This window comes from Macaca fascicularis, chromosome 15, assembly GCF_037993035.2.
Source record: "Macaca fascicularis isolate 582-1 chromosome 15, T2T-MFA8v1.1".
Taxonomy (NCBI): Eukaryota; Metazoa; Chordata; class Mammalia; order Primates; family Cercopithecidae; genus Macaca; species Macaca fascicularis.
In genome coordinates, this window is record NC_088389.1 from 122,202,848 (window position 1) to 122,222,531 (window position 19,684).

Here is a 19,684-nt window from a genome sequence, read left to right on the forward strand (position 1 = left end):
ATCTTTACTTTTTTTTTTTTTTTTTTTTTATAGTTTTTTTCAGTCAGAGTCTCGCTCTGTGGCCCAGGCTGGAGTGCAATGGCATGATCTCGGTTCACTATAACCTCTGCCTCCCAAGTTCAAGTGATTCTCCTGCCTCAGCCTCCCAAGTAGCTGGGACTACAGGTGCCCACCACCACACTGGGCTAATTTTTGTATTTTTAGTAGAGACGGGGTTTTGCCATATTGGCCAGGCTGGCCTCGAACTCCTGACCTTGTGATCCGCCCACCTCAGCCTCCCAAAGTGCTGGGGTTACAGGCGTGAGCCACTGTGCCCAGCCAATCTTTACTTTTAACCTTTAATTTAGCAGAAAAGAAACTTCAGTGTCAGTGCCCAGTGCTGGCACTGGTGATGTGAAATAGGCAATTCCAGACATTTCACACTGGAGAGTGAATTGATGATTGTGTGCTGAAGGCAATCCAGCCAGACTTATCAAATAACTCCAAAATATTTGGGCTTATTACTACTATTACTAGTATCTCCACCCCCAAGTATCTCTGGGACCTATTAATTTTACATATGGGAATCTATGTAATGTAATGACTTTGAGATATGTAAATGTAATGACATTGAGATATGACATCAAAACACAGGCAACATAAGCAAAAATAGACAAACTGGACTACATCAAACTTAAAAACGTCTGTCCATCAAAGGAAACAACCAACAGAGTGAAAAGACAACCAAGGCAATGAGAGAAAATATTTGCAAGTCATACATCTAATAATGGGTGAATATCCAAACTACATAAAGAGAAGCATCATATTCAAAGAAAATTGGTTTTCATTAAATACATAAAATAAGTAATACTTTGTGTGTGTGTGTCTGTGGAGACAAAGTCTCACTCTGTTGCCCAGGCTAGAGTACAGTGGCCTGATTTCAGCTCACTGCAACCTCCACCTTCCAGGTTCAAGAGATTCTCCTGTCTCAGCCTCCTGAGTAGCTGGGATTACAGGCATGCACCACCATGCCCAGCTAATTTTTGGAGACAGGGTTTTACCTTGTTGGCCAGGCTGGTCTCTTAACTCTTGACCTCATGTGATCTGCCTGCCTCAGCCGCCCAAAGTACTGGGATTACAGGCGTGAGCCACCGCACCCAGCCAAATATGTAATACTTTTAATAATACAGAATGATGGAAACAACTTAGAATAGAAAATGCTTAAGAACACTATTACTCATTCACTACAAATGATGCTTCCAAACAAATACCTAGGACAAAGGAAGGGATCTGGCCGTTGCCAAGCCCATTTCCACATCTGCACACTACCCCACCACCTGTTCCTTCGAAACTATACAAAATGCAGTGTTTTACATACAGGCTCTTCTTGAAAACAATGCACCAGAGCAAACTGTAAGTCATGTGTCACTTAAGGACAGGGATACATTCTGAGAAATACATCTTCAGGCCATTCTATTGCTATGCGAGCATCAGAGTATACAGTACGCACACAAACCTGCATGGTACAGCTTAGTACACACCTGCACTAACCCTGTACAGCATGTGACTGTACTGAATATTGTAGGCACTGCAATACTGTGTAAGTATCTATGTATCTAAACATCTAACACAGAAAAGTGCAGTAAAAATACGATATAATCTTATAAGACCACAATTGTATAGGTGGTCTATTGTTGACCAAAACATCATTATGTAGCGCATTACCGTACTTTTAAAATAAGCTTCAATAAATAATTCAACAAATAAATAGGGAAGTAGAGAGAGAGTAATTCCAATTAGTAAATGCAGAAAAGATGGTGAAATACAAAGCCACATCAGACAAAAGCTGAAATCATTATTATTGCGAGCAGAAACTACAGATGGAGGCTTGAATTAGTGGAAGAGAACACGATGAGAAACACTATACTCACACAGTCCCAAAGTATCTTCCCGCAAGATACATACTAATTAACACAGGAAAAATAGCAGCTTTACCCTGGAGAAAGCTGGCAGATAGCTCCTTAACCCAGTGATCAAAGTAAACATCCCCAGAAAAGGGAGAGAGAACTTCATGCGCTTCCTGCTACAACACAACATTGTACCTGCTGTCTTCCTGCCTAGTATCCATTACCTGAGTCTAAGCAAAAAAAAAAAAAAAAAACATGAACCCAAATTAAAGAACATTCAACAAAATTCATCAGCAGTACTCTTCCAAAATGTCAAGGTCAGGAAAACAAGGCAATACTGAGCAACTGTCACAAACTAGAAACAAATTAGAAGAACAGGTGAACTAAATGCAATGTGGGATCCTGGATCACATAAAACAGACATTAGTGAGAAAACTGGTAAGATTCAAACAAGGTTTGTGGCTTGCTTAATATTATCACTAGTTTCATACCAATGTTAACTTTCTAGTTTTGATAAAATATATCACTTGACTTAATATATTAATATTAAGGAAAGCCAAGTTAAAGGGAATATGGAACAGTTTTTGCAACCTTTCTGCACACCTAAAATTTCCAATTTGATAATACAGTAGCAAAATTATAGTTAACAATAATTTATTATAAATTCCAAAACAGCTAGAATTGCAATGTTTCCCACAAAAAGAAAAGTGTTTGAGGAAATGGCTGTTGCAATTACCTTCACTTGATCATCACGCATTGTGTATACAGGTATCAAAATACCATGTGTGCTCCCAAAATATATACTACAATTGAAAATACAAAAACAGATCAGACAGCAGTATCTGATACAAAGTCTTCAAATGCACCACCAACAGTGACTCACAGCAGACAACGGTTGAGCAGATTTTTATTATTTGAATGAATTACACTTTCAGTCTTTCCAAAATTTCATTTTTTTCTCTCTTTGGTCCAGAGAAGAGACAAAAAGACTCTTGCTTTGCTAATCAATGAAAACAAAGAATTCTATGTTGTATCAGCTGAGATAAGAACTTGCCCATTTCTCTGGAGACTCAGAACCCAAAACTGCCCCAGCAGAAGACACAGTTACCAATAGCTGCCCCTGGGTCCACCGTTAATAAAAACTTTGATATCAACTGGGACAAACCCAGGCACCCATAGTTGGCATGGGAAGGGACTACTTCAACCTCTAATGGATTTACTCTCTAAACTACCCCGCAAATCCTCCTCTGTTCCAGCCAGTCTATACTTTCACCAATCTTGACAGTTTAAAAAATCTGATTTTCAAAAAGCTTTCACATATGAGGCACCTACAGCAATCAAATTCATTCAGAAAGTAGAGGGGTGGTTTCCAGGGTCTGGGGGAAGGGAGAAGTGGGGAGTTGTGTTAAATGGGGACGGAGTCTCAGTTTTGCAAGATGAAAAGTTCGGGAGATGGATGGTGGTGATGGCTGTCCACCACTGTACTTAATGCCACCCAGGTGTACACTGAAAAATGGCCCCTTGGTCAATTGTATGAATATTAACCATTTTTTTTAGTGTTAAAAAGAAAAAAGCTTTTACAAAGTAAGATGGCAAAGTCTCTCTGGAGAGTTTCCAGCCAGAAACTCTTACCAACCAAAAAAAAAAATCTCACGCTGTTATTCCCCAAGTCTGACCACCGCTGCGAAGTGCCAACACCCCCGTGCGCTTGCTGGGCCACACTCCACTGTCTGGCCACCTTACACTGTGTGTAAGCTAAGAACTCATGTACAAAGGCGCCTCCCTTCGAGCCACGGGGCCATCCTGTCACTTGGTTGATAGCGTATTCCCAGCCAAGCATAACGTGGCCATGTTTCAAATGTGCAGAGTTTAAGCCTCCACGAGGCCTCAATTTAGTTCAGCAAATCAAACAGTAGAATGAGACTAAATTCCCAAGAGCTACCCTGTAATACAATTTCTTTCATTTCTAGCAGTGAGGATATTTTGGGCTGCATTGTGAAAGAAAACTCTTAACCATAAAGGTCTTCCCTTAACAAGACAGCTGTGGGGAGGTGGTTCACAACGTCACCGAGGTCCAGGTTCCCTTTCCCTCCCATTGGGCTTGTGAATGAGCTTTCCACCCTCCTGCAGGTCACCTTGTGGGCACAGTGGCTGCTCCAGGGATCACACCAGCTACTGTCCAAGCAGCACGCGGAGCACGGGAGAGGCTGTTCCTTAAAATTCCTCTGCCTGGAAAGGCAGCCCCGCCCCCCTTACATCTCATTGGTCAGAACCAGGACTTGCAATCACAGACAACCAATCACTGGCAAAGGCGACCGTGATTGCCACCACAGGTGTAGATTTGTCATGACTAGGAGTCACCTGGCCCCTTCCTGCTCCTGAGAACCTGAACAGGAGCACAAAAGAGGTTGGCAGGGCAAACTTACACAGGGCCTGGCCTGCCTTCCAGCTGCTTTCCTAAATTGTGGATTAAACGTCACCTGTCCACTCAGCATCACCACTGAAGAGTACTTTGTCACCTTTCGTATCGGTAAGTGGGTCCATCACCTGTGTCAGAATATTTCCATCCTTCTGATGTAGTATCTGGAGGGAAACACTGCTTCTAGGATTAGGAACTGGCCATTTGAACAAAGGGATGATCATCCTGAGAACAGCAGGGGCGGCTCCGTGCTTCACCCTGCTACCTGGCATTGATGGCTGCTGAAGTCTCAATCCAAGCTCAGCAGTGGTCAGGGCTGTCATCCCCCACACGAGGACTCTTAGGTGCAGTGGCCTCCACCTGGCACAGGACCGTGAAGGGAACTGAGGGCTGTGACTACCACACGCAGACCCCATAGACACCACCAGCAGCCCCCTTTTAACTGGAATCATCTCCTTCTCTGGCACCCCTGCGGAGGAGGTTGGTGCATTTCCATTTCCCACTGGGGAAAGTGTGTCCGGAGTTTGCTCCTTTGGTGGGTTGGTGGTCTTGCTGACTTCAAGAATGAAGCTGCGGACCTTCGCAGTGAATGTTACAGCTTTCAAAGGTGGCACTGGACCCAAGAGTGAGCAGCAGCAAGATTTATTGTGAAGAGTGAAAGAACAAAGACTCCACAGCTCTGGAAGAGGACCTGAGCTGGTTGCTGCTGCTGTCTTGGGTCAGCGGGTGGCCAGCTTTTATTCCCTTATTTGTCCCCGCCCATGTCCTGCTGATTGGTCTATTTTACAGAGTGCTGATTGGTCCATTTTACAAACCTCTAGCTAGCCACAGAGCACCAACTGGTGCATTTTTACAGAGCACTGATTGGTGCATTTTACAAACCTCTAGCTAGCCACAGAGCGCTGATTGGTGCTTTTTACTATCCTAGTTACAGAGTGCTGATTGGTGCATTTTACAATCCTCTTGTAAGACAGAAAAGTTCTCCAAGTCCCCACCCCACCCAAAAGTCCAGCTGGCTTCACCTCTCAATAGGAGGGGCGGACGAGGCAAAGACCAGGCTCCTGGCTTAGGCTCTGGCAGGATCTAGAATTGAATGTTGCACAATTCTAACACCTCTATCCTAACTGTGTTACAGCATCTGTCAGCAGAGACCCTGGGATGTATGTGAAGACACATCTTGGCTGCAACTGATTCCATGCAAGAAAGCAACAAGGAAGAAGAGAAGGAAGGGTGATTCTGCTCCTAGCAGCCAAAGCTGTCTTGATCTAATCATGGAAATTTGTTTCCCCGCCCCTCCCCCCCCCCCCCCCCCGCACTAATTTTTTTGGCGCCCTTTGTGTTCTTGCTAGGAGCCAAAATCCCTGGAATGGAATTAGAAATTCTAAATCATGAATAATCTTACGTGGATTCCAAATCCCGTTAGCTTATTTTGTTCGGATGACGCTCCCCTGACTTTTATATTGGTTCATTCTTTAATCTCACCGAGCATTTTGCCTATGCAACGCCCTGCCTGTCACAGCCAGGCCAGCCCTGATGCACCCCCTGCAGGGAGTCCTGAGGGAAACCCTGGGCTGCCATCCTGCCTCCCGCCTTTACCCTCAGAACTCCTCCTTCCCCACCTGGCAACTTCCCCTGGACTTCAAAGATACTCTGCAAATTAAGCTAATTCTCAAGTGGAAAGAATTCGAAATATTAGCCTGCCACTCCCAACTGGTTTCATTATGTACGGTTTTCTTCCGTATGGTAATTCAGATTGCTAGCAAAGCATCTAAAGGGATGGCAATGTGTTTGGGACCCTTTTCCAGGGTCCCACACGGGATTTCATATATGGACTTTTTTTCTGGTAATTTAAGAAAAAAAATCTTGGAATCGCTCTTAGGATCATTTAAAAATGCTTCACTACCATTTTCTCCCAATCAACAGGTAAAGGAGGAAGAAAGGTGAAGTCGGCCACCCACATGGTAGAAAGATTCTCTCAAGGGCTTTCAAAGAGGCTTCCCTAGATGGTCGAGGTTGTCCCATGCTGAGAGGAAAATGTTCCCTGCCCCATAGACGCTCTGCTTTGCCATGCTTATTCTTTAGTTTTACTCCTCCCCAGCAGCTCCAAATGAATTCCCCGTGTTTATTCACGTGTTGCTTATCTGTTTTCCATCACCAACCATTTGTTGAAGGTCATTAATTTCCTCCTGACCCCACTGCACTCTTCCCACTCCCTTCAACAATGTAAGAGCAATGCTTCAGCGCAGCCATTTTTGGTCTTGCATGGATTTCCAATTCCCTCTTCAAACAGACTCTGTTCTATTTTTTGGGCTGTCATTTCCCCCCTCACACTGGATCTGTAGGTTTCTTAGTTCTAAACACTTTGGCCTACACCATCTAAAAATCAACATAGGAAAAATAATCTCAAACCCAGACACGTGCAGGAAGAAGGTATGTGCAGAGAAACAACGCCAAGAAAGAGACTGGAGTTCATGGGGAAGTACAATCCATGTCACAAAAAAGGACCAAGACCGGAGGTGTGGATACTGACACATTATGTAGAGGGCAGGGAGGCTCGTGTGTCCTGAGAGGGCACCACTGGGCCACACCCCGAATCTTTAAGAGCGTCATCTGTGCTGAAAGGGAGAAGATTAGCTAAAACCCCTGGAAAGCCTGCTCAGGAAGACCTGGGCACCCAACGTTGACCAACCCTCCCCACAGCGGGCACAGATCCCACTTCTACAGGCTAAGCACAGCAACGGTGCTCCCCACATTGGGCAAAAAAAGCGTACCTGGTGTAGAGCTGCATAAGGGAGTGAGATGCAGGGGTGCACACTGGGGTTGGGGTGCTCAGGAGAGCATCTGAACAAGTGAGCAAAGCCAGAAAGGCCAGCAGGGCACTTCTGCTGAAGGCCACAGTGCAGGGCATCCTTCTGCCTCCATCCAAGCTCACCCAATGACACCCAGACACTGCATAGAGCTAGACGGTGAGGCAGCTTTCTTTATAAGTAGAAAGCTCATCCTTGTATCAAACTGAAATTTGTGTCCCAGTAACCTCCACCCAGTGATCCTAACTGTTCCCATTAGAAGCTGAAGGGCACAGGCTGGGCGCGGTGGCTCACTCCTGTAATCCCAGCGCTTTGGGAGGCCGAGACGGGCCGATCACGAGGTCAGGAGATCAAGACCATCCTGGCTAACACGGTGAAACCCCATCTCTAAAATACAAAAAAAATCAGCCAGGTGTGGTGGTGGGCACCTGTAGTCCCAGCTACTCAGGAGGCTGAGGCAGGAGAATGGCATGAACCCAGGAGGCGTAGCTTGCAGTGAGCCGAGATTGTGCCACTGCACTCCAGCCTGGACAACTGAGCGAGACTCCGTCTCAAAAAAAAAAAAAAAAAAAAAGCTGAAAGGCACAGGGCCAGAGGTCAAGTTCTCCCACTTAACAGGCTTGCAAAGATCTGAAGCCACCCCAACCCTAGGCTCCCCATAAACTCCCTGAACTGTTCTCAGCACATGTGGTTCCCTAACCCTAAATACCTTCTGACAGTTTAAAAGAAGGTGGCGGAAAAATCTCGTGCTAGCTTTCAGAGAAGGCCTTTTAAGACAAGTGTTCGATAGTAGGTAAATTAGGTTTGAACATAAGAAACTGCCATTTTTGTAGGTTCCAAAGGGCTTAAAGAGAGGCAGTCTCCTATGACACGATGTAATATGTTGTCAAAATAACAGCCAGTGATAAACATTTTCTGCGATTCCATAGCAGTGATGGTTACATGATTCTGTGAATGTCCTAAAAACTGGTGAATTGTACACTCCGAAAGGCTGAATTGTATTGGCTTGTGGATTCTATCGCTTAATTTTAAGAATTCTGTTGTTAACATAAAAGGGACAGGAAGAGCCTGCAAATGTCCTATGCACATCTGGTGGTCAACTCTAAAAGGCTGGCTTAGATGTAGCAAAACCTTTCATTACAGATGACTGAAGTTGAAAAAGCAAAGTAAGGCAAAATTCAGCAATAATCCCACACACACACAGCCCTCCCACCCCTGTCCTTGTCACACCCAAAGACTGAGTGTCCCTCTCTGAGGTCTTCCCCGCCCCTCTCCGCAGTCCGCACCCCTGTGACCTCATTTCCAGACCACTCCGCTCAACACAGCCAGACTGCCTAGGATTTTATTTGCATCATGTTTTTTGTTGTTGTTTTTTTTTTTTTAGACGGAGTCTCGCTCTGTCGCTCAGGCTGGACTGCAGTGGCGCGATCTCAGCTCACTGCAAGCTCCACCTCCCGGGTTCACGCCATTCTCCTGCCTCAGCCTCCCGAGTAGCTGGGATTACAGGCGCCTGCCACCATGCCCGGCTAATTTTTTGTATTTTTAGTAGAGACGGGGTTTCACCATGTTAGGAAGGATGGTCTTGATCTCCTGGCCTCATGATCCGCCCGCCTCGGCCTCCCAAAGTGCTGGGATTACAGGTGTGAGCCACCGCGCCCAGCCTGCATCATGTTTTAACACATATAGTCCAGCTTCCCAGGTAGATTAGAACTATCTTTAAGGAAAAATACTACATGATGAATACACTATTTCCTCATATTGCCAGGATAATAATATTGGCTTTTAAATGGGCAGTTAATAAACATTCGTAATTGCTACTGACAATAATTAGGGTTTTTAGGCAAAATCCCCTTGCTTTTAAACAGTTGGTGCTCAGGTAACCAGAATTCCTGAGCTCAAATGTAAAATATGGTATGCCTTGGATTTGTACAAGACTCTGCTTTCTTGACTGTTCTTTCTTTAAATACCAAATTCACTCAGGATAAATTCACATCAAAGCAAAGGCCAACTCATGTAAAAACAACAGTTCAGGAGAACCCACAAATTCCTCGCCGTCTCTGAGCACTGGACCATCTGAATCCAAGGGAAACACCAGGTTTACAACCTGCCCACCATGAATCCTGTACCTCAACCTCACTTTCAGTACTCACATTCTTCAAAACTCTCAGAGGCTCATTCAGCCTCGTTTAGTTTTTTTTTTTTCTTCTTCTTCTTACCAAATGTGTACCAAGGTTCCTACGACACCCATTCAGCTCTAAGTCTCCTGGAACACCTGCCCTTCTGGCAGCTGGCGATGTGAAGTCTACCGGCAGCTGCTTCCCCTCTAGCCCGCGCTGCTCCTTCATCCTGCAGGGTGGCAGCCGGAGTGCGAAGGGTTGCACCCAGCCTGGCCAATCTCACACTCTTCCTCCTGTGCCCTCCCTGGGAAGGTGTCCCAGCCCACCTTCATGGAGTTGTCAACCACTGGGGTGGACTCGGGGCGGGGAGTAGAACCAACAACCAGTACCAACATTTACTGAACCTGAGCTTTCAGAAACATTTGGAACAGTTTAGAAGGGATATTTGGAGCAGCCCCCACCGCCATCCCACACCTGCCCCACCAGGTTCCCTTGACCCCCTCGGAAGCCAGCACATAAATCCCACTCAACTCCCAGTATCAACAGGCCATTTGTGATACAAAGCTTAGAGAGTTATTATTCCTTCTCTTTCGAGTAACATAAAAAATTAGAAAAGAATCAAAACCTCAATGAATTCCATATTCATTAAAGGGAAAAAATTAAAAAAGCATTTTTACATTAACTTTAAGCCCTTACTTGTGCTTAAGAATAAACACGATGGCCGGGCGTAGTGGCTCATGCCTGTAATCCCAGCACTTTGAGAGGTCGAGGTGGGAGATCACTAGAGCCCAGGAGTTCAAGATCAGCCCTGGCCACATAGGGAGACACTATCTCTACAAAATATTTCAAAATTAGCTGGGCATGATGGCACGTGCCTATAGTCTCAGCTACTCAGGAGGCTGAGGTGAGAAGATCACTTGTGCCCAGGAGTTCGAGGCTGTAGTAAGCTATGATTGCGCCACTGCACTCCAGCCTGGGTAACAGAACCAGACCCTGCCTGGAAAAGAAAAAGAACAAGTACACAGTGCTTTACCCTGCCCACAGGAGACATTCAGAGAGAGGTGAGGAAACAGAGATCAGGTGAGGAAGCCTAGCATTTTACTCCTTCAGCAGGTACTTCCTAAACACCTGCTCTGTCTCAGGTGCTTCCAGGCACTTGGGAGCATATTGACAAAGGAAATGAAGATGTCTGCTCTGGGGTGGAAAGCAAATAAAAGCAAATATATACATGATAGGTCAAGCAGACAGTATGTTCAGAGGTGACAGAGCTGCAGGCACAAGAGGCGGAGACCCCACTATGGGGCACAAAGGAAGATCTGAAGTGAACATAATTTAATTAATGTGGCCCCAGACACTCAGGCATGGACCAAGGGTGTGCTTCATTGATCATAATCAAAATATAAGTTGGAGGTTTTATACACTAAAATATGAAAATAACTCGTATTGAAACCAGAGACTGTTCAGGAGAGCCAGGCCTCAGACAGCTTGTGTGCAGTATCACTGCCAACAAACTGGACCTCCACCCGAGGGGGTGAACACAGCACTGTGGAGTGGACACTTGTGTCCCATCCTCAAACAAGGGCCAAATGGCAGGTGGTCAGCCACAAGAAGCAGGGGACAGGAGAAGCACCGTCCCTTCCCCACATAGGGTCCCACAAACTGGCCCTGGGTATGTCCTAGTGCTCTCCGACCTGCAGGAAAAAAAATGAATCAAGATCTCAATCCCACATCAACAAAGAAGTGGTTACTTCAGGCTAAGCACATGCAAAATCAGTCCTTCTTTAATATAGGGGAAAGTTAAAACATGAATTCCAAATTAAAAGTAATTACATTTTTCCTCTGTTCTTAAATATATACATGTATACACACACTTACATATATGGCAAAAGTGAACAGAATCAGGAATAGCGTGCAGAGGCTTGGAAATCCCAAACTACACTGGCAAAAGAGGACACTTTTCAAGAGTGTGCTTCATTGCAGACCACGCCACAGGCCTCTTTGTGTCACCAAGTTCTTCCCTTCTAACTTCAAGGGGATGGTAATGTTTAGTCTTTTAAAAGTAAATGAACCCAGGTGTGGTTGCTCAAGCCTGAAATCCCAGCACTTTGGGAGGCCAAGGCGGGAGGATCACTTGAGGTCAGGAGTAAGAGACCAGCCTGGCCAACATGGTGAAAGCCTGTCTCTACTAAAAATACAAAAGTAGCCGGGCGTGGTGGTGCGCGCCTGTAGTCCCAGCTACTCAGGAGACTGAGGCAGGAGAATCACTTGAACCCAGGAGACAGGTTGCAGTGAGCCGAGATCGTGCAACTGCACTCCAGCATGAACAACAGAGACTCCGTCTCAAAACAAGTAAATGAAACTCTAACAACAATAATAAAAAGACAAATAACCCAAGGTCAGACTGGGCAAAGGATCTGAATAGACATTTCTCCAAAAAAAAATACACAACTGGCCAAAAAGAGCATGAAAAGATGCTCATCATTAGTTAATTGGGAAAACGCAAATCAAAATCACAATGAGATACCACCCCACACCCATTAGGACGACTGTTATCAAAAAACCAAACAACAACAACAACAACAACAAAAAAAAAAAAAAAACAGAAAACAAGTACTGTTGAGAATGTAGAGAAATTAAAACCCTGGAATATTGCTGGTGAGAATACAAAATGGTGCAGCCACTGTGGAAAAGTTTGGCAGTTCCTCAAAAAAAATAAACATGGAATGACCATGTGATCCAAAATTCTACTGCTACATATGTCCCCCAAAGAAACTGAAGACTTGTGAATGAAATGTTACTTAGAAATCAACATCGAATTCTTTGAGTCGCATCTTCCTTGCAATTTCACGAAACAGGTGAAATATCAACAGTTTGATGTCCATACTGAATGTTGTTCTACTTAATTTTTTTTTAATTTTTTAATTTCTTCATTTTTTGAGATGGAGTCTCGCTCTGTTGCCCAGGTTGGAGTGCAGTGGCATGATCTCAGCTCACTGTAAACTCCATCTCCCGGGTTCAAGCGATTTTCCTGCCTCAGCCTCAGTCTCAGTCTCCGAAGTAGCTGGGACTACAGGTGCCCACCTAATTTTTTGTATTTTTAGTAGAGATGGGATTTCATCACATTAGTCAGGATGGATGGTCTCGACCTCCTGACCTCGTGATCCGCCCACGTTGGCCTCTCGAAGTGCTAGGATTATAGGCATGAGACACCGCGCCCTGCCAATACTATTTTTTAAAACTATTAGATGGGAATCTTCTCCAAACACCTGTCAATTCCTCAGTGTCCTCTCATGTCAAGCTCTCCAAATGAGCTGCATAGCTGCTGCATCCAACCCCAGTCCAGCTGCTCAGCCTTTTGCCCTCCTTCCTGGGTGCACAGTGGGGCAGCCTGCCTCTCCAAGCACCGTCCTCCAACAGATTCACCCTGCCTCACTTCTGCTGGGCATGACCTCCCCACTGCCCACTAAGTAATATCCTGCCCAATACAGCTCCATTCCGTCTTCACATACATAAAGCCTCTCCCTCATGCCAAAGAATGGATGTCTATTACTCTTCTAAATAGCTATGCCAAGGAATTCAGTGATCACCTGGACAGAGAAGATGCCCAGAGTATTTTATTCAATAAGCTAATAGGTTAGCAGCCCCTAGGCACAGAGCAGGTGCTCAGAAAGGACTTATGACTGGCCAATATGCTGGGGATGAGGCAGTATAAAGCAGCACTGCCCAACTTGCTGTGAAGAGGGAGAGGGTCTCTATCTCCACTGTCCAGTGTGGCCTCCAGCCACATGTGGTATGTGGCAACTGAGCACCTAAGTTTGGCTAGTGCAGCCAAGGGGCTGTTTGTAATCTTATTCAGTTGAGTTAACTTCAATTAAATAACCACATGTGATGAGTGGCTATCTATTGGACGGTACAGCTACAGAACAATGCACACCCTGGGCATCCTCCTATATCTGGAAATATCCAAGGTAAGGAAATTTGCAAGTGGCTAATTTAAGACTTGACAAGCAAAACAAAGCTCTGGAGACCAAGAGCTGAGGAAATGTGCAAAAATCTGAACAAAGGCTTTCTTTTTAAAATTCATACCTAAACCATGACAGGCGCACATATACTATATTTTTCCTTTAGTAGTCATCAATACCTCATCATTTATTTCAAGTTGACACACTGACTTTAATATTTTAACCCTCACACGCAATTTTATCAAAGTGCTTATAAACTTGTTGCTTGTTGCAAAGAATGTACACACAAAGAAGGCCGTTTTCAGGATGGCATGGCTATCCGATGACTCGGTATCTTTTTGATCTGAGAGAATCTGAGCTCCCTGAGTTCCTTGGTGGTCCCACGGATGGAGGGATGCAGGTGTCGTTCTTCAGATGGCAGAAGTGTTGGGTCAACTGTCCTGTGTGGCTCCTGGAATGAGAGCCAAGGAGGAATCAGGGCACATGGATGCCTTCCTATTCCAGGGTTTTGAGGATGTTCTCATGCATCCCACTTGCAGTCCATACTTAGACCTGGCCCTGAAATCCGTCTCCACTACAACATTGGCAGCTGAGTCCTTCCTGCTCTCCCCACACTGCTGCTCTGCTGCTTGTCTGTACTGAGGAGAACTGAGCTGGTACTCCATGGATGGGAGGGACACTTGGGGGCAAGGTCTTTGTCCTCCATGGTAGGTGATCCTTCCTGCTGCCCAGCCCTTTTCCTATCCTTTGTCCCCACCCCCAAAATCAGGCATCCTATAGTCAACGCTGGGGACTGCCCAGCCATCTCTCCTAGTCCCTGTGGTGGAGAGAGGCAAGGGGAGGACTGAAGGAAGGTGTCCATCGTGTCTCAGTCCCTTGTGGTGGACTGACAGGCAGCTTCAAGGCCAGTGGCTTCTGCCTGCCTCCTCCTGTCCCAGGCCTTCTACAGGAATCACAGCCAGTGGATCTCAACTTTTACGTGCATTAGATAGGCACATATTGCTGAGTCCAGCTCAAAATTTCTGACTCAACAGACATGGGGCAGGCCCAAGAGTTTGCTTTTTTTGTTTTCTTTGTGTGTTTGTTTGAGACAGGGTATAGCTCTGTCATCCCTGCTGCAGTGCAGTGGTACAACCATACCTCACTGCAGCCTCAACCTTCCAGGCTCAAGCGATCCTCTCACTTCAGCCTCCCAAGTAGCCGGAATCACAGGCACCAGCCACCACACCTGGCTGTTTATTATTATTATTATTATTTGTAGAGATAGGATCCCACTATGTTGCCCAGGCCAGGTTCAAACTCCTGGGCTCAGTAATCCTCCCATCTTGGCCTCCCCCAAAGTGCTGAGATTACAGGTGTGAAACACTGCACCTGACCATGTTTGCATTTTTAACAAGCTCCCAGGAGATGCTGATGCCAGTGGTCCAGAGACCCCACTGAGAGAACCATCTAGGGCCCTGGGTCTTCTAGAAGAGGACACCCTCATGACACCAACCATCTGCTCGTCTCATAAACTTACACAGCTCTCAAGAACTCACTTCCCCCAAGATACAGCCTTCAGCCATCTCAATAGCTCAGCCCAAGCCCACGAGACCCAGCCCCCAGCCCGGCAAGCTCTGTCCTTGCTCAGCACACGCGAGCTCACAGGTCCACACTCCTGACAATGCTGTCAGTTGCCTGTGTGTGTGTGTGTGTGTGCGCGGCACGCATGTACACTTATTTTGGTGCCTGGCACATGCACCCATTTCTTCTCAAACTTACGACTTACCTCCACACAAGCCCCAATTCCCAATGCCCTCACCATCCTTATTCTCCAACCCCAAATACGTGCACACACCTAAGTTTCTTGGATGGCAGAAAACCTACAAATGGATAAGCCATAGGAACTCAAATACAGAGTAACAGCAATCCTGTGTCAAGAGTGCTTGCCAGAGAGCCAGACAGACAAAAACTCGCTCACTCTACCCTTTCATTGCACAGAATTTGGGGGACCGATCCTGAGGTGTGACACCACTCTGGGTTCAACAGACACCTGGGTAGAGAAGCCACCAACTGACCCCAGAGACGGGGTTTCCTCCTGGTGAGAAACAAGCCACTTGGCTTCCATGCACTCTGCCGAATTTCTCCCGCATGACTTGCATGCACACTTAAGAAGACATCCTAGGCCGGGTGCGGTGGCTCAGGCCTGTAATCCCAACACTCTGGGAGGCCAAGGCGGGCGGATCACCTGAGGTCAGGAGTTCCAGGCCAGCCTGGCCAACATGGTGAAACCCCGTCTCTACTAAAAAAATATAAAAATTAGGCCGGGCGTGGTGGCTCACGACTGTAATCCCAGCACTTTGGGAGGCCGAGGCGGGCGGATCACAAGGTCAGGAGATTGAGACCGTCCTGGCTAACATGGTGAAACCCCATCTCTACTAAAAAAATTAAATACAAAAAAAATTAGCCAGGCGTGGTGGCAGCCGCATGTAGTCCCAGCTACTCGGGAGGCTGAGGCAGGAGAATGGCATGAACCTGGGAGGCAGAGCTTGCAGCGAGCCGAGATCATGCCACTGCACTGCAGCCTGGGCAACAGAGCGAGACTCCGTCTCAAAAAACAAAAACAAAAACAAAAACAAATTAGCTGGGCATGGTGGCACATGCCTGTAATCCCAGCTACTCAGGAGGCTGAGGCTGGAGAATTGCGTGAACCCAGTAGGTGGAGGTTGCAGTGAGCCAAGATCACGCCACTGCACTCCAGCCTGGGCAACAGAGTGACTCCATCTCAAAACAAAAACAAAAACAAAGGAAGACATCCTATATTTATCCTTGCAACAGGATTTAAAACATATAAACATGGGATACATTTTTTTAAATTCCAATCACTGTAGCCAGATGTAGAAATCCATCTACCTTCCGTAAAAGATCAAGAGTGTTATGTCTGGGTGAACCCTGAGGAAATCACGCTCAGTGAAACAGGCCAGGCACAAAGGACAAACACTATATGATTCCACTCATACGAAGTCCCCAGCGTAGTCAAATATATAGAGACAGAAAGGAGAATCGGGGTTGCCAGGGACTCGGGAGCGGGGAATAAAGAGGTGGTGTGTTTCACGGGGACAGAGCTTCTGTTTGGGAAGATGAAGCAGTTCTGGAGACGGACGGTAGTGAGGTGGTGATGGCTGCACACCAATGTGAATGTTCTTGATGCCACTGAACTGTGTGCTCAAAACCAGCTAAGATGGCACATTTTATGTTTTGTGTATTTGAATACCAAAATTTTAAAAAGAAAAATATAACATGTGTTTTTATAAGAAGTATTATGCCATTAAATTTGGTAGAATGGTGCTCTTTTGCCCCATTTCATGGGCCAGACTCAGCCCACCATAGCGAAGTGATCTTTTTCAGACCATAAATCTTTCAAGACCCAAACTGCGTCCTGGACACAGCTGGGTTAGAAGTCACACTCTCCAGGGCAGAGACCCACAGCTCCCCCCAAAACCAGGATCTTAAGGTCACTTGGTGGTCACCGCCCTGATGGCTTTTGGAAGCTCATCTGAATCTCCAAACCATTACACAGGTAAGTGTGACTTCACAGCCTGCCTGCAAGAAAAGTCCTTGCCGACCCACTCACTGCAGGAAAAACTAAACCCCCTACACAAACTCCAAAGCCAGAGGACCCTGAAGGGGGACCAGGGGAGTAAAAAGTCCGAGGGCCACCTCCACTCACCACCTCCATTCGCTACCTCCGTACCCTATCTCTGTGCCCTCTGTGGCTGGCTCTGTGTTTTCCAGATTCTTTTTTTTTGAGATGGAGTCTCTCTCTGTTACCCAGGTTGGAGTGCAGTGGCACCATGCCAGCTCACTGCAACCTCCGCCTCCCGGGTTCAAGCAGTTCTCCTGCCTCAGCCTCCCAAGTAGCTGGGATTACAGGTGCATGCCACCACACTTGGCTAATATTTTGTATTTTAGTAGAGACGGGGTTTCACCATATTGCCCAGGCTGGTCTCGAACTCCTGAGCTCAGGCAATCCACCCTCCTCAGCCTCCCAAATTGCTAGGATTACAGGCGTGAGTCACTGTGCCCAGCCTCTAGATTCTATAATTGTCTATTTGGCATCCATGCATCACAGGGTCAGTTGTATCAACTATATTTTATTTTCTGTATCCTTGATGCTCCTGCATTTGTGGCCCCACTGGCTAGAAAGAGACTGCCCCTCCAAAGGCCTGGCAAATCCTAGAGACAGCAAAGGGCCCACTGGGAGCTCGCCTTTCTTATGCAAACCAACTACCCCAGAACCCCACTTCCCACCACCTCCTGCAAAACATGCACCTGCCACCACCTCCTGCTTTACATTCACACACCAAGCCAACCTCCTGGCCCTATGTGACCCCAGGGCAGGCACCAGGCACCTGACACCTGACACCCAGGAAAAGCTCCACCCCAGGCCCCAAAGTCTGCCAGCAAGAGTCACACCAGCCCGTCCGGAACCGTTCCCCCCACCTTGTCTTCCCCAGTCCCCTCACTGCCGCTCTGCCTCCCAACCCAACGTGCTGCTGCCCTTGAGGCCCCGCGTGGTGTGGCGGGTACCCATCTCTTGGGAAATGTAAGTAACAAAATCTTTCCATGGAAAACCCCACTGGCCCCATCACTGGGACGCCACCCACCACAGTGTGGGACTGTGCCCTGGGGGCCACAGAAAGAAAGAAAGGTACACCACTCTGATGTGGGCTCACCATTGACCCTGGGCAAGGAAAGCGGCAGACTGTGGGCTTCTCATGGGAGAGCACAGCCTTGGAAAGCCAAATCGCTCCAGCAGAATCCAGATTTGCCATTCTGGGGACATAATACTGGGCAAGGCATGCTGCCTCGCTCTGCCTCAGTTTCCTCATCTATAAAAGGGACAAACAGCACCTCCCCTCACAGACTGTTTCAAAGACTAAATGACGTAATTCGTCTAAAAAGCAGGGCAGATCCTGGCACGAATCACATGCTGAGGAGTGCTTCTGAAGAACCCCATGATAGTACATGGAGGACCCCCGTTCAGTGGTGTCAATCACGCAAGCTGCACAGGAGAAAATGTGCACCCTGGACTTTCCTCATCTTCATGACTAGTTCAATAAATATTAGGACTTAATGTTGAAAAGTCGTCACGTCAATTATCCTACTTATTCTGCTACAGGTGTTGAATAAAAAGAGTGGCAAGAAAAGCAGCCAAGGCTGCACAGTATCACTGCTCTTCTCTGCAGAAGGCTGGGTTCATACTGTCCAGCAAGGAAGTGTGGGCGCTGCAGCTTTGTGCCTGCATGGGAACACGATTTGACTTTTTGTGGTTCCACAGATTCAGAAACAGTAAACCTCCACACCCGTATTTCCCCAACACAGTTCCCAAAATAAAAAGAGCGCCATGATCAAGTAAGTATGTTTGAGAAACATTACATTAGAAAATACAGAGCAGGATTTTATAGAACAGCCTGCACCAGTTTCCAAATGTGCCCACCTTGGAGGCTTTTTCATTCTGTGAAGGAACTCAAGGGAGGGGGCACAGTGAAATCCACTTTGCAAACGTTACTGCAGCCAGTAACGTTTAAAATTCAAAAGCACCGCAAAGGCATGGCATCTTCGAGATGAGGCCAGTGGTCAGCACGGACGTCCTCGCAGCTTCTCAGAGGATAAGGCAGGTGCATCAAGGGGTAACTCGTGGAGAGGGGGTTCTATCCCACACAGCCAATGTTCTATCCCATCAAGGGACTGACGTAACACCTCCAGAACGAGTCATGTTTACAGACACAAAAGAATCAGCATCAGAATCTGCCTCAGGTCCCCACGGACATTCAATTCAACTTATGACCCAAAGACATTCCAGCATCCGTGCAGGTGGCTCCCAATGACAGAGGACAGAGCAAAGTCACTTCACACTGCTCCAAGTCCAAGAAAACCCAAAGAAGCCTCAACTCTAAACCACCCAGAAAGGTCAAACAAATCAAGAGTGGGCACCAAAAGCCAAAACACACCTCCACAACCCCAGGAAGAGGACGGCCACTACCTCAAGCGGCTTCCTGGGTGCTAAGGCCAGGGGCGTGCGAGATCCTGAGTACCACGGCGTTTTCCCCAGGACCTGACTCCCGCATCATTGAACACAGAGAGCAAACATGAAGGAAAGGCCAAGAAAATGTGCTGCCTTTGTTTTCATCCCCAGATCTGTGTCCTACTGCAGTGGCTGCTCAACCCCTACGGCACACTAGTTCTAACTGCAAGCTTTAAAAAAAAATCTGGGCACCCAAGCTGCACCCCAGACAGTTTTTTTTTTTTCTTTTTTTTTTTTTTGGTTTGAGACGGAGTCTCCGTCTGTCGCCCACGCTGGAGTGCAGTGGGGCGATCTCGGCTCACTGCAAGCTCCGCCTCCTGGGTTCACGCCGTTCTCCTGCCTCAGCCTCCCGAGTAGCTGGGACTACAGGCGACCGCCACCGCGCCCGGCTAATTTTTTTGTATTTTTAGTAGAGACGGGGTTCCA

The 19,684-nt window shown here is 46.9% G+C and overlaps 1 protein-coding gene across 4 annotated transcripts in view; it reads right to left on the reverse strand.

The window, feature by feature from the left end:
• Positions 1–19,684, reverse strand: part of ROR2 (receptor tyrosine kinase like orphan receptor 2) — a 219,442-nt gene that overhangs the window by 180,179 nt on the left and 19,579 nt on the right. For 2 of the 4 annotated variants that reach the window (XM_074017849.1, XM_074017848.1), the window contains exon 1: positions 1–19,684. This exon is cut by the window's left edge and continues 26,901 nt beyond it; it is cut by the window's right edge and continues 18,445 nt beyond it. The exons of the other annotated variants lie outside the window; for them this stretch is intronic. The gene's annotated coding sequence lies outside the window, so the exon portion shown is untranslated. 4 annotated transcript variants of the gene reach the window in all.